The sequence below is a fragment of the Typopeltis vanoorti genome, chromosome 5 (assembly GCF_054136105.1).
Source record: "Typopeltis vanoorti isolate ZY-2024b chromosome 5, IOZ_Tvanoo_1.0, whole genome shotgun sequence".
NCBI lineage: Eukaryota > Metazoa > Arthropoda > Arachnida > Uropygi > Thelyphonidae > Typopeltis > Typopeltis vanoorti.
Window position 1 is genome coordinate 156,067,720 of NC_143553.1, and position 14,637 is coordinate 156,082,356.

The following is a 14,637-nucleotide window of genomic DNA, read 5'->3' on the forward strand; positions in this document are numbered from 1 at the left end:
AGGGGAAAGGAGAACCGAAGAATCACGGGGAGAAGTAGTATTGGTGGTGGTAAAACTGTAGAAAAGTATCAAGAAGAGATGAGTGTGAATAGTAGTTTACTTTTTCATGTTGCCCTCACCGACGAAAGGCTATTTGTAAACCTATAGTATATATTTCATACCGTAGACGTAATGGGGGATATATCTGTGCACTGTAAGTAACTTGCTGGGTTTTTCTGATATATTAGTGCATCATTGCCATGCTTATAAGCAGCGTATCTTAGTCAGCAAATTTTGAAGTGATTTTTTTTTCGTCAGTTGCGATATATAATGCGATTATACAACTTCAGATACTTCGGAAATATACTTATGATACCTGATTACTGCGCCATTGGCAATTCGTGGCTAGGTGCCTTCTTTTAGTGTCACGATATCCATAAAATATCATATCATGTGCCCTTCTGACTCCAGTCCCACCATAGTATTCTTACCTCTGCGTAACGACATCTCTTAGTCTTGATGTGGAAAATGCTTCTGTTATAACACTCGAAGTTTCTCGTGATATTGCGTGTGATATAGCGCACCTTAGCGAAATAAGTCAGTAAGGTAAGGATGAACATTGATTTGTTTGCCTAGTAACTTTCGTGTGCAGTTACTTGGCTGAACACGTGCACTATATATTAATAACATTATTATTGTTAAAATTAGCATTTCGTTTGTAAAAAGAAATCAGCCAAGAGCACTGCTTAAGTCCACATGATGAATACGAGTACATTGCGACGAAATGAATAACTAGTTTGGATAAGTCTGGTTTTTCGATTTGGAGTACCATGATGCTTTTGTAAAAGTGGAATGCTTAAACAAAACAAGAAAAAAAAACATGACTGATGATTTTTCTCCGTAATTGAATTGCCTTTAAATTATTTATTTTTTCTTCTAGCTCTGGAATCTGACAGAAGAGTTTAGGGAAATTTTCATAGCAGAGTGGACACCGTTATCTTCTTACCTATTTCATTTATTTATTATTTGATTATCGGCGTTTGGCATTCTGCAATTGCATTTCGAAAACCTGATGACCAAATCTGTGCACAGTAATCCACATGAGGTCTGATCAAAGTCTTATACAAAGGAATCATATCATCCTTACCCCTACGTGTCAGTGTTCTTCGCATTATTACCATAATGCGATGTGCTGTCCTCAAAACTTTAACAACATTATTCCGAAATATCATGCCCTAATCCACTAACATCCAAGGTCCCTCATCTCCTCCAACTGCTCTAGGATATCTCCCAACAATCTTATACTCCGCAACCCTTCTCTGCTTTCCAAACTTCAAAACCTTACACATCACTACGTTGAACAGGTAGTCCTATTAATTTGCATATGCAGAAAGTATTCAAGTTTATTAGCAAGACTTTGCATCATCTGCAAACAACAGTACATCACTTTTCAAGCTCTTCCCGATATCATTCACCTTCCAACTAAACAGCAGTGGCCCTAAAACAGACCCTTGGGGGAACATTACTAGTGACGACTTTTCACTTCTGGGATATTATGTCATACGAATCTTGCTGATACCTATCAAATACTTAATCACCAATCTAGTGCAATAATCTACTGTCTAACCACATCTATTAAAGTTTAATTGCCAGTTTGTCATGTGGAAATCTATCAAATGATTTATCAAAATCTAAATATACCACCGTGTATGCATCCCTGTTCTCCAAGGTCACCTTGTTAGAGTAAGTAGATCGATAAAATATGATCTTCCTTTAGCAACTCATGCTGTGCATCAAAAAGAATGTTTTCAACTCAATTTTGAATGCTGGTTCTAACTAGCCTCGCTAACATCTTTAACACAACTCCAAATAGATTGGCCTATAATTCGAATCGAAGCCTTAGTCTTATTACTCCATTTATGAAGTGGAACAGTTTTGTTCTCTTTTCACCCTTTTTTTAACTTGGGAAAATCTAAGACACATATTTAGAGGTAAATTAAAGCTGTTGTTAAATCTGGAACAGTCCCAAAAGACACGCGGTTATATACAAGTACTACATCCTTATTGACTTGGAGTTTACTCAATTCCCCGTATATACTTCTTGTTTACTGACCATCCATCAGTGGCTCCTTCTTCCTACCCACTGCTCTCAAGTTCTGCGTAATGTTACTTTCACGAAGATGAAATTCACAAACCGGCTACAGACTTTAGCACACAACTCAATACCATTCCTCTTCCATTCCCTGTCCATAGTTCAGTGAGATATGGGTAGGGAATCCTATCCTCTCCCATAGTCCTTAAAGGACCGTTGGGTCACTCATGGCTGAGCCATGAATGTCTAATGGGTGATGGATTAAGACAGATGGTGCCCATCTCCTCTTCTTTCTTCGTCTATATGTCCTATGGCTGTATCCTGTAGGTTGAAGGGCCCGGTTTGCGGGATGAAAAACTCCATATGAACTGGAGAAAATACCCTGATGTCCACGCCCAACACCGGCTAACTTGGCTATGTCTGAGAAAGATCCTTACGCTCCAACGGGAATCGAACCTAGGACACTCCTTCCCCAGGCATATGGTTGCGAAACGCACAGCCACGATGCTAATCTCGCGGACGGGTAGGGAATAGCCTTCATTAAATGCTTCGGGCAATTGCTGCATACAGGAAGTTCTGTTTGTCCGTAGGAGCCTTCTCAAACGACGGGCGATCTCGTTCCTGACAGATTGTCATAAGACCAGTGTTATTCTTTTAGACAGCGTTCGTTTTTTCTACTTCCTAAACACCCGCGATATTTCACCTTTTTGAGAAACTAGTCAGCTCTGCAGTTTTTCAAAATCTTGGCTCCAGCCAGATGGGCACCCGCAATAAGCCCTTCATCGAACTCCCGTAGATTCTTTATTTTTCCCATTGTGATTAACGCCGTTGACGATTACTGACCAGTAGCATTCGTAAATAGTTGCTTAGAACACGTGGTGACGTGCATGACCAATTCAATGGCGGTATGTGTACATTTTTTGAATTGTTCCTTTGATATCTCTGCTGTATCTTCCTCATTAGTTCGCATTTTATCATTCCTCCAACCAATATCTCCACTTCAAATCGCCGAACAAAAAATTCGCTTTTCGAAGTAGGTCTGATAAACATTCGATTACTGTATATAAGGGAGCAATTTTGTATTTTCCTGTGGGAGACATCCATCCTGCTTAATGAGGTTTCAAGTAAGTGAGTTTTTGAAAAATAAATCACTCACTCGAGAAAAGATATTTTACGTCATCTTTCCAGATTGTGTAAATCACATAAAATCCAGGAAACGCATATACTGCTTGAAAGAAATATCCCTCTAACAAAAAATCAAATACTTTTACATATATAAACGGAATCTCATGCAAAGCTTCAAATGCATCACAAGTTCACCTGTTTAAAACTGCAGTTCGTTTTGATTAATTGTAGTATAATTATCCTACTGTTTCCGTGCAGTAGGATAATTATACTTGAAACAAACTACAAAGAAGGAAACTTTATCTGAAAAAAAAACGAAAGAAAAACAGAGTACGTTTTGGTTTTCGGAAGAGAATTCTTATTTCCATCACTTTTAGATCAAATCATGACACTTTAGTTGAGTTTATGGTAGTCGGTTCCATTGAACTATAGGCAACTGTCTGGTTACCTGGGAGAGAAATTCTCGCTAAAATATTATCTGCTAGTGAAAGGCCTCTCTCAAAACATTAACAAATGAAAAAGCCGAAAAAATGAAAAAGATGCAAGTAGAGAGAAGCTGTGATTTGTTGAAATATCAACAAAAATACTGTTTGAAATATGTAACATCACATGATATACGCTACCAAAAAGCATTCGACTGATGGGAAAAATTATCAAATTTATGATAAATTACAATCTGAGATAGTGCTACGCAGTAGCACTATCTCAGTTTGTAGACTCCTGCTTGCATCCATTGTAACCTAACTGCAACAGTCACATGATCTGTTATGTGATCACATTTTGTTTACGTCGCGTCTTTTGAAGATAAGGAACTACTGCACTTCAGCCAGCACGACTCAATTCAGACGTTTCAAAATGGTTATTCCACCCAATGGTTAGCTTCCATAGAATTTTCTTTTCTTTTAATATCTTATACACAATCAAAATGTTAATACTTGGTTGTTAGTATTTTGGTCTTACAGTTGACTAAGGTACTGAAATGAACTCATCCCCCCCTCCCCCAACACACACACACACACAAATTAAAGCACGGTATTCTTATTAGGTGCTGTAAAAATGTTAGCACGGAGTACTGGGCAATTCTGCCTTCGAACAACTGAATGTGGATGGGAATACCACGATGGCCATCGTATCTTTAAGCATGTTGGGCTAAACTATAATACCAGTATTCCGGGCCATTGATAATTTCTTTTGTTAATATTTCCACTGTCTAATTATATATTTTGAAACCATTTTTGTACATACCTCTTCCATGCTTACATTTTTATTAATATAATTAAATTAATTAATATAATAATTAAATATTTAGCAGTTATTTCTTTTTAAATAGCTTGCATTTTCATCAAACATATTTCATCGAGAAAACATTCCAGATGGGATGTTTCATACTCTCAAAACAGACCGATCGACCAGAACATGCAGCATAATAAATTGGTTCTCTACATTAGTACTTAATTCCAAATAATAAAAATAAACATCTTTTTTTTTGTCTTGAAAATTTTGTTTTCCTTTCAAAGAACAAGTAGTGGACATCACGCTATTTCCTTAAAAATTAAAAATAAAATAATCATAATAAAAAAAAAAACTTGGAAAATTTTCCAAGTTTTCAGAGTTTTACTAGAAATAGACAAATTTATTATTTGCTGCAAAATAAATTGACCATTCGGTCTTCAGAAGCTGCTTTTACTCAGTAATGCTAACAAAACGGTGTTCCTACTTAATGGAATATATCTTACTACTCTGCAGCCAGTATTCATTGTTCTGTATTTTTTTAATTCAAATTATACACCCGTGGCACGCCTTTTTTCCGAAACTTCTCAGAAAAGCAAACTATCGAAATAACATATGAGAATTATGATACTGTACGTCCACAGATGCAAGATCCTTCGACACTTGTGCGCATGTCAAGGAGAATCCATTCGGATAATAGGGTAATCAATCCGTCTTGTGGGATGAGTTGTTTATTATTGTCGGAAAATTAACTTTTCTCTCATGCACTTTTTTAAAGTGGTAACTATTTTGTTTGTATAAAAGTTGGGAAATTTTATGTGTAAAGCAATTGATTTCGCGTGTTGATGACCAAATCGTACATCCTTTATTTCTTTCTCCCCTTCAGCATGAATTGACTATTCTTGACAATCTGCCAGACCGGGTTCTATGAACTGTTGGAGTACAATATACTCTTAATGTCTTGGCTTTGTCTTCGTAATCCTTCCATTTTAGCACTTTAAATAAGTCTGTGCTAAATTGTAAATTATATGACAGTATTTAAGTGTTTCGTACTAGTGACTAATTAATTTAGTAAATTACCCATATATAATTACTAGTTAAACCTGTTGTTACTGTTTCGCTGTATATTTGGAAATAATAAAATTTTAAAAAAGCTAGAGTGAAATGGAGTAGTTTTGAGAGTAGCTAAGGGCCGGCCAACTATTTAATATATGGGTATTGGCGGTGACTAACTTGCCATGCATATCAGTTTTGGGGACCCATAGCGATGGTGGTCAGTATGTGACACACCTGCAGATAAATCTGATGTCCTTTATGTGCTAACCCAAGGCTGTAGGGCATAACGCACTAAAACATTTCCACCTTGTTCTACTTTCTATTTGAAAAAAATATTTGTGGCGTTTGTAGAACCTAATAACAGAAGGTTAAGCAGCAGTAGTAGTAAGCATCTCACCGCTTAGTTAATGAAACCCGTGATTAACATGCGACTGTTATCAACCAATTTATGTTTGTGTGTGTACGTTTTGTTTTCGAGTAAGGAGGTAATTCGAAGTAGTATTAAAATACCTTTGCTACCATAGAGAGATGTATCTCTCCAGATCAGCGGTGAAAATATTATTCGGTGCCTCAATGGAGTCCTTAAACTGATCGCTCGAAACTCGCCAACATTTGCCGATAACTCATATTTCTCTTTACTGATTCTCCGACAAAGCACACATAACTGACTCTGGCAGTCTATTCCATGCTTTCACCACTATCCAAGGAAAAAATCTAATCCTTTTGTCCTTGTTTAATTTCCAGAAAGGACACCTAGTTTGACCACACCAGCCATATACTAAAGTATATCATTTGTTCCAATCCTATGAAACTCTTAAGTAATTTCATATTATATCCTGGCTATCATATCTTCCTCTTTTCTGCCTATGACCAATTTTAACCAATAAATCTTCAATCTATCATAAGTAGCGTTCTACAAAGTTTCCACCGTCTCCGTCTCTTTCTGCATGATCTACTCCTCCACATCTCCAGGCCTATTAATTCCTGCAGTCTCGTTTCATTAGTGGAGTACACAGTTGGATCTCTTTATCCCTAAATGCATATCCACACATGCCGTGTGTTTCTATAAAAATATCTTTTAAGATATCTAGATAATTGCTACTAATAGCTATTTGACCCAGATTTGCATCACCGAAAGTAAATATTTTCCTTAATGCCATTTCTGTATCATTAATATACTAATTAAAGAACAATGGCCAGAGTACATTAGCCGTGCGGAAATCCGCTAGTAGCACATCTTTTCTTGGACATTAGAGTTCACTTTGTTTCTGTATTCAGTTTATACAGAAACAAAGATGAACTCTAATGTCCATCTATTAGTAGTAGTCTTATTCACGACACCAGAATCATATCCATGCCTATTTGCTCAATTTATATGACAGTTGCAGGCGATAATCTCTCAAATGCTTTCGCAAAATCCAGTAGCATCATCGTTTAACTATTCATCTTATCCAGTTCAGCTGTTTCTTTATGATATGTTAATAAAGTATTGAGGCATGACCTGCCCTTCTCCAATGCTGTATCCGATTCCTAACTACCCATTCCTGAATTATATTTCTTTAGCCAACTTCTCCATTACCTCGACTCTTAAATTTTGATCGGTTAATAATTTCCTAACTCTGTCTTGGAGCCTCCTTGACGCAATGGTAGTATACCCCACGTCACCTTGGGACACTATTAGAGCTGAGACTCAGTCTAGTCAAAGCACATTCTCGTACTACGCAAAATGATTCGATCTAATCCCATAGATGTGTACACATAAAGGTTCTGTAATATCGTATACAACACGAATGTGTTCACATCAGCCGTTGCCAAGTCTAATATTGTAGCTCCACCTGGATAATGTCCCTTTGAAAGGGATCATTCAGCATTTCTATATACATAATCATTCATCAGAATTATTCTACTGCAATTGTTCTACCTCTTACTTACCCCATCTTGAAAGAACTTCGAAAATGGATTGAAAACACCATGAGTGGTCTAAACTCTTACAGAAAATAAAATAACTTGGCTGCTCATAGATTGTACTGGAACGCTGTTGGTCGATGGGGAAGATAATGATTTCTTATGAATAAATTTATAATAAAGACTGGTAACCAGTGAGGAACTTACAGCTTGGAATATGATAATACTTTTCCCACTGAATTCATTGGGGAAAACTTTCCAGTAAAGCTGAGTAGAGTAAAATAAAACATTCATATAAATGCGTTATAAATTTTATTAAATACCATATAAGTCCGATTTGGAGACATAAGGATACTGAGTGATACGACATTAATAATCCACTTTTATTTCAAATCCGAATATTGGAAACGTAAATGTTTCGAAATTGACATGAGAGCTCGTGAGATTGCAACCTTTGTTGTCTTCGTATGACACTTCATGCAAAGTCACGAACTCCGTTTACAAAGAGCCCCTAGTTCGCCTTTTATCAGAGCTTTTTGTTATCAAGGTATGTCATTACACTTTCAAAGTGATAAATATTAAAAGTCAAGCGTTTCGTGTACGAGGCATAATGAATTGTTTTGATGTAAATCTTCAAACAATGCATTGTCTCAATAAGAATATGTATACTAACTGAATGCGTATTGCAGTTCTTGATTTTTCGTGTAGTATTTCAATTGCACTTTCTTACAATTTGAAATATATTATTTCGTTTTTCAGTCCAGTTTATTTGGTAATAAAAGCTGGTATAATTAATTGTTTGGTATAATTAAAACTGCTGTATTACAACAGTTTTAATTATGATTGTGCCAAATGCTATCTTCATCGGAATCATGAAACATGTTTGGTAATGCAACTGAAAAGAAATCCTAATAGAGCAGGGGTGAAGAACCCTTGGCACGCATGCCAAATGTAGCACGCTGACAACTTTTTTTTCCGGCAGCAAACCCAGCGTTCACCTTAAAATAATAATAATTAAATAAATGCGTATCCAACATATTCGCTGAGTTGTATATTTTAACTTAATAGAACACAATTTTATTAAGAGAGCAATAAAAATGCAATAAAGAAGCGAACATTATTGCCTGTTTCAGCAATAATAAGTGATCAGAAAATAAAACAAACATCCTATTTCCAAATCATCTTTCTCCGCGCTAGACTTTAAAGTTTTGTCCCGTTCAGTTGGTGCGTCATTCGTCAGGTATTCAAACGTGGAGTGACTCCTTTATCATAATTTTTTCGTGTTTCGTAAAGAATTTATGGGTTTTCTGAAGTGTGTCTATGTGGATTTGGATTTAATTAAATCGTAAGTCATTCAAATATGGATTGGAAGTATTCATTGTCGATTATTGTTTAATTTATTAGATATAAATGCAAATTTTCTTTTTATTGCCATAAACAGAAGTTATTGTTAAAGCTATGTGAAATGTATTTAGCAGTATTCAGGATTATGAAGTGTTTTCTGCAAGTGATCAGATAGCATACCTACCCTTTTCTTTTATTGACACATGTGTAGGTTGGCTTATAATTTTACAATTTTTGGTGTTTGCTCAAACTTGGTAGGTGTATTTATGATGAAATTTTCTGAGTCCAAATTATAATTTTTGTTATTATCCATACGTGTCTGTCCACATTTTTACACCCCCATGTTCCGATTTTCATTAAAGTTGGAAGCTGTATGAAGAAAGCAATTATTTTTTGTATGTACCTTGTGGTTATACAACTTTGGTCATTTAGTTGTAATTACTTTTTTCATTTTGCCTTTCGCTCTCTTCCCTCCTTATATTTCAAAATCATCTATACGATTCAAAATCATACATATAGATGATTTTGAAATTGCCTCAGCATTGGATTGGACGCACGGGACCACACGACTTGGCACTACACTCTTGGCCTCCAAGATCTCAAGATATCACACCTCGTGACTTCTTTTTATGGGGATACGTAAAAGACTGTGTTTATGTTCCTCCATTACCCGCTGACTAGGTGATCTCAGACCCAGAATAACGGCTGCAGTAAAGTCTGTGCCAAATACTGGGAAGAATGAAAAGGAACAGTGTTATCAATTGCAAAAGACACTAGGTAACAAACCTAAAATAAACAGTGGATAACCCAAGAAATCGTAGCTACATTAGAAGAGAAAAGAGGGGCCAAGATACTTGTAAACCAACAAAACAATGAAGAGAATAGAGAAAAATACAGAGCACTAAAAATAAAGTTGATAACCTATGCAAAAAAAGCCAAAGAAAAATGGTTAGAAGAAAAAGCTGAGAAATGTCAAGAAGCATGCCAACAAAACAACCTAAAATTCTTCCATGACACTATAATAGAAATTACAAAGGAATTCTGAACAAAAGCAGTAACAAGGATAAACAACATGATGACTGAAACCGGGAATATTGAAGATATAATAAAAATCTAGTCAAATCATTTTAAGACTAGCTTTCACCAAGGAAACAAAACTACAAGCCAACAATAGAAGAAAACAACGACCACCCAAAACTTTTACAAGAAGTTAGATAGCAATAAAACAGATGAAAAATAAAGCACCATGCATTGATACCATCCATACTGAACTCTGGTCATATGGAGGTAGCACATCAATAAAATATTTAACCATATTCAATAAAATACTACAAATAGGAGAGATCCCAGATGACTGGAGAACTGGAAAGATCATCCCAATATACAAGAAAGGAGCTAAAAGAGATTGCAGAAATTCCAGACCAATCAATTTACTCTCCCACACCTATGAAATATTCGTAAGAATTAAAAAAGCGCCTATGAAGAACTGATAGGCATAGAACAAGCTGGTTTCTGAGGACTCTATTCAACAATAGACCAGATTTCACATTGCACCAACTAGCAGAGCTCAGCAGGGAAGACCATAAAGAACTATATTACTGTTTTGTGGACTTGAAACAATCTTTTGATAGCATCAACAGAGAAATCCTTTTAAAGTTCTACTAGAAAAAGCAATAGACAAATATATAATACAGTTTCTGATAAAATATTACTCTAAGACATATGCAATAATTATAAAGGACGCACAACAGAACCCAAAGAGATCCAAAAAGGAGTAATGTAAGGATGCCCATTATTCCCATGCATATTCAACATATATCTAGACGAAGTTGTAATGAAGGCAATAGAGAATGAGCCTGGAATCAATGTCGGTGATATGCCGCTGATCTCGTCCTTCTTGCAAGAACCCCAATTGAACTACAAAGGTTGATAAACAAGCTCAACGAAACCTGTAAGACATGACAATAAATATAGAAAAGACAAAAGTGATGAAAATAGGGAGGAACAGAACTACCATCTCAGCCACCCTAAATGGAGAACAAACAGAACAAGTAGACAACTTCATATATCTTGGATCAAAACTAACAGAAACAATCAAACACAGAATAGCGATAGAATGGACCACCATGGAAAAATTACAGGAAATCTGGAAAACAAGATATCTAAGCAAGCAAAATCAAATTAGATGAATCAATAATTATACCAACAATCATCGATGGAGCAGAAGCGTGGACAGTTAAGAAAACAGAGGAGAAAAAACTACTGTCATTTGAAATGAAATGCTTAAGAAAAATAAATAGAACAAGTTGAATAGAAAAGAAAACAAACAGCACAGTCCGACTTATTGTATAAAATTGTATAAAATCCGAATTATTGTATAAAAAGACGACAATAGAAAAAATTGGAAAAACAACTGAGATGGTTTGGCCACACTGTACGCATGGACCCTGACAGACTTCCTAATCAATACTTTTCCAAATGAAAAAAGAAGACCCGGAGGACCAAGAATTACCTGGCTGAAATTAATAAAGAACATCTCGGGATGCAGAACATATAAGGAACTTTTTCAAACAGCAAGGAATAGAGAAGACTGGAGGATCTTGCTCACGAGAAGATTCAACCCGTCTTAGACGGAAGAGAAGAAGACAAATTCTGTCATCAATGATGCAGCAGCAGAAGTCTCATTGATGCTAAATAAAGAAAACTTTCACTATTTTTCTTTCTCTAGTTTCGATTTGATGTTTTCTGCCAGAAAATGGTAAAGACTAACTTCTGTTAAATATATATTATGTAGGTAAAATAATATTTTATCTGTAATTTTAATGTACTACTCGTAAGGTATTAAGAATTAATAAAAGAATATCTTTAATTTTACTTTCTTTTATTGTGATTTAGTCAAATAAACCAATTACGAGATTGTGCACTGTAATATTATGGAAAAGCTTGAAAAAATTTGTCTGATCTTTATAAAAAAATAAATAAAATCATAATTATTGTTTACTCTTTGGCTGCTGTTAAAAATTGCATCATTAAATTGTGTGGCCGTATGTTGGCAGCTAGAATTACATTTCAAGGCAAATAAAAATATCCAGGCTATCAACAGAGAAGGAATTTTAAGTAAAAATTCCGTTACTAATTTTTACATTCAATCAATCTTACAGGATTCACAATAATCACTCCTACAATATTCTTTGATTTTACTGCTGTAGTGTCATTTTTGGTTATTTGAAAAGATTCTCCCAATAATTAAGACACCAAGTACTATGTTCCTAAAAATTTCGCTTGGCACGTGAGAAAATTTTACATCAAACATTTGGCGATTTTGGCAAGCACACTTCAAAAGGTTGCCCAACCCTGCTATAGAGTGAATATTACAGTATGAGCATGACCTATTTTATGATCATAGGGTTCACGTTTTGAGGGATCTCACAAAAATACCGTTCAAAATTAATTATTTAATTTTAGATGCAATTTATTATAACGCACTAATAATTAAGTGATTAAAAGTTTAACTAAGAATTTTTAGTGAAATAATCTAAACGGAAACTTAGGATATGATTTTTATAATTTGGTGTCTTAGGCAGTTTCCTATACATTAATGAACAGTTACTAAAGAAATAGCTGCGTTTGAATTATTAGTTACTCTCATCTCTGTTTCATTTCAGGTTGGTGTCAACGGCAGAATGATAGCGGCAAGTAACATTAAGCACGTGCTACACTGTGTCCTGTGTCTCTCAGTCATTCTTTTCATTCTCGCAACATCAGGAGGAATAACTTTGGATGCAAGCGAGCAAGAAGAAATTGAGGCTATATCCGAATACGGTTATGTAGGGGCCGTCTTACTGTACTTTTTACGTGTGCTGGTGCTTCTGTCTATCCCCCAGATTATCTGCGGTCTCTCAGGTCTTATTGGATTCAACGCATTCAAGGACAAGGTGCAGCTCGCGAGTTCTCCATCGCAAGCGCCATTTATTTGTTTTCGCGTGGTAACTAAAGGAAAATTTCCGAAGTTGGTGCGAATGAACGTTCAGCGTAACATGAAGGTGTGCACTGCTGTAGGTCTAGAAAATTTTGTGATCGAAGTTGTGACCGATACTCCAGTCCAGATACCAAAGCAAGCTAAGGTGCGCGAAATTGTGGTTCCTTTCACATATCAAACTCAAAAGGGGGCTATGTACAAAGCACGAGCTCTTCAGTACTGCTTGGAAGACGACGTGAATGTGCTTTCTGACGCTGACTGGATTGTTCATCTTGATGAAGAGACCATTCTCACTAAGAACTCAGTGAAGGGAATTCTGAACTTTGTATCGAAAGGCGACTGCCAATTCGGCCAGGGACTGATCACTTATGTCAACGATGGAATTGTGAACTGGATAACTACAATGGCAGACTGCAGTAGAGTTGCTGACGACATGGGAAAGTTGCGATTTCAATTAAAATTTCTCCATCGTCCACTCTTTGGCTGGAAAGGTTCTTACGTCGTGTCTCAAGTGGGAGCCGAGAAGAAGGTGTCTTATGATCATGGCCCCAAAGGATCCGTCGCGGAAGACTGTTTCTTCAGCATGATCGCTTTCAGAGAGGGATATCGGTTTGACTTCATCGAGGGAGAGATGTGGGAGAAAAGTCCCTTCACGATGTGGGATTTCATTCAACAGAGGAAGCGATGGATGCAAGGAATTTTCTTAGTCCTGAGTAGCTCCTCCATCCCTATCAAGAACAAGATTTTCCTCGCGTGTTCGTGGAGTGCGTCTGCTACACTGCCTCTGAGTAGTGCGAATATTTTTATTGCACCACATTTCCCTTTGCAGCCAGGATCCGTCCTCAATTTCCTGTCGTGCTTTATTGGAGCCGTGAACGTTTATCTACTCATGTTCGGCGCTATTAAATCGTTTTCACTGAGCAGGAGGGGATGTTTCGCTTGTTTCTTCGCAGCAGTAGGGGTTTTGCTCACAATTCCTTTCACTCTGGTGTTGGAAAATGTTGCTGTGATTTGGGGATGGTTGGGAAATAAGTACTTATTCTACGTTGTGAACAAGGAACTAAACCCAACGGTGGAAGTGTGAACGGTGCCTTTAAATTTTTAATGCCAATTTTCAATCCGTCCTACTTGAGCTCCATTGGTAGCTAATGTTATGTGATGTTTACTTGCCGTTACAGATTTTAACTTAAATTGTTTTTGAATCAGTTTCTTTTGAATCAATTTTAATAACGGGGTACTATATCGGAAGGCGTGATGCACATCACAGTATATTCGATCATATCACCTTCGATGTAGTCATGCATGCAAAGAAAGCTTGTGCCTATGGCAGTAAAGTTGAATTAAAATAATTATAAGAAAATATGAGTTTTTGTCTGTGTTATGGTGTTTAGGAGCCAGGAAGAATAAAAAGATCAGTCGCGATATTTGTCCTAACTTTGCATTATACGTTTCGAAATAGTCATTTATGTATACCCATATGAATTTATTATCCGTGGAGCTGATTTGGCCCGACTGTCATCGTTAGTTGGAGGGAAAGGTAAGCAACGTTTTGCACTGCTTAAGGAATGCAGGACTTTTTTCCCATGTTATGAATAACAATGCAGCCATTTTTCACAAGTCCATGCTGTATATCCATTTAATTTCAGATAAGTGTTTTGTGTAATTTTTATGTTTGTGGATTGACTGTACTACTAAGGACGTTATTTTTTCATCGAACATAACTGTATATTTTGTAAATTGAAATGATAATAAAGATATATTGGTATAATATGTTTACGAATATCTAATGTTGTCAGTCAACTTCAAAAACAAAATTCGTCTGCATTTTTACCCAGTGTGAGGATTGTGTTCCCACGTTTACTTACATTTAGTGCTGTATTTATTTGTGAAATAAATCTTTCTTCGTTAACTAAGAAATACACTAGAA

At 36.2% G+C, this 14,637-nt stretch overlaps 1 pseudogene across 2 annotated transcripts in view; it reads left to right on the plus strand.

Moving 5' to 3' along the window:
* LOC150106973 (glycolipid beta-1,4-mannosyltransferase egh pseudogene) overlaps nucleotides 1–14,376 on the plus strand; it is a 37,547-nt pseudogene extending 23,171 nt beyond the window's left edge. For both annotated transcript variants that reach the window (XR_016548336.1, XR_016548337.1), the window contains exon 2: nucleotides 12,397–14,376. The product of XR_016548336.1 is annotated as a glycolipid beta-1,4-mannosyltransferase egh pseudogene, transcript variant X1 (transcript). The remainder of the gene's footprint in view (nucleotides 1–12,396) is intronic.
* Nucleotides 14,377–14,637: the final 261 nt, after the last annotated feature.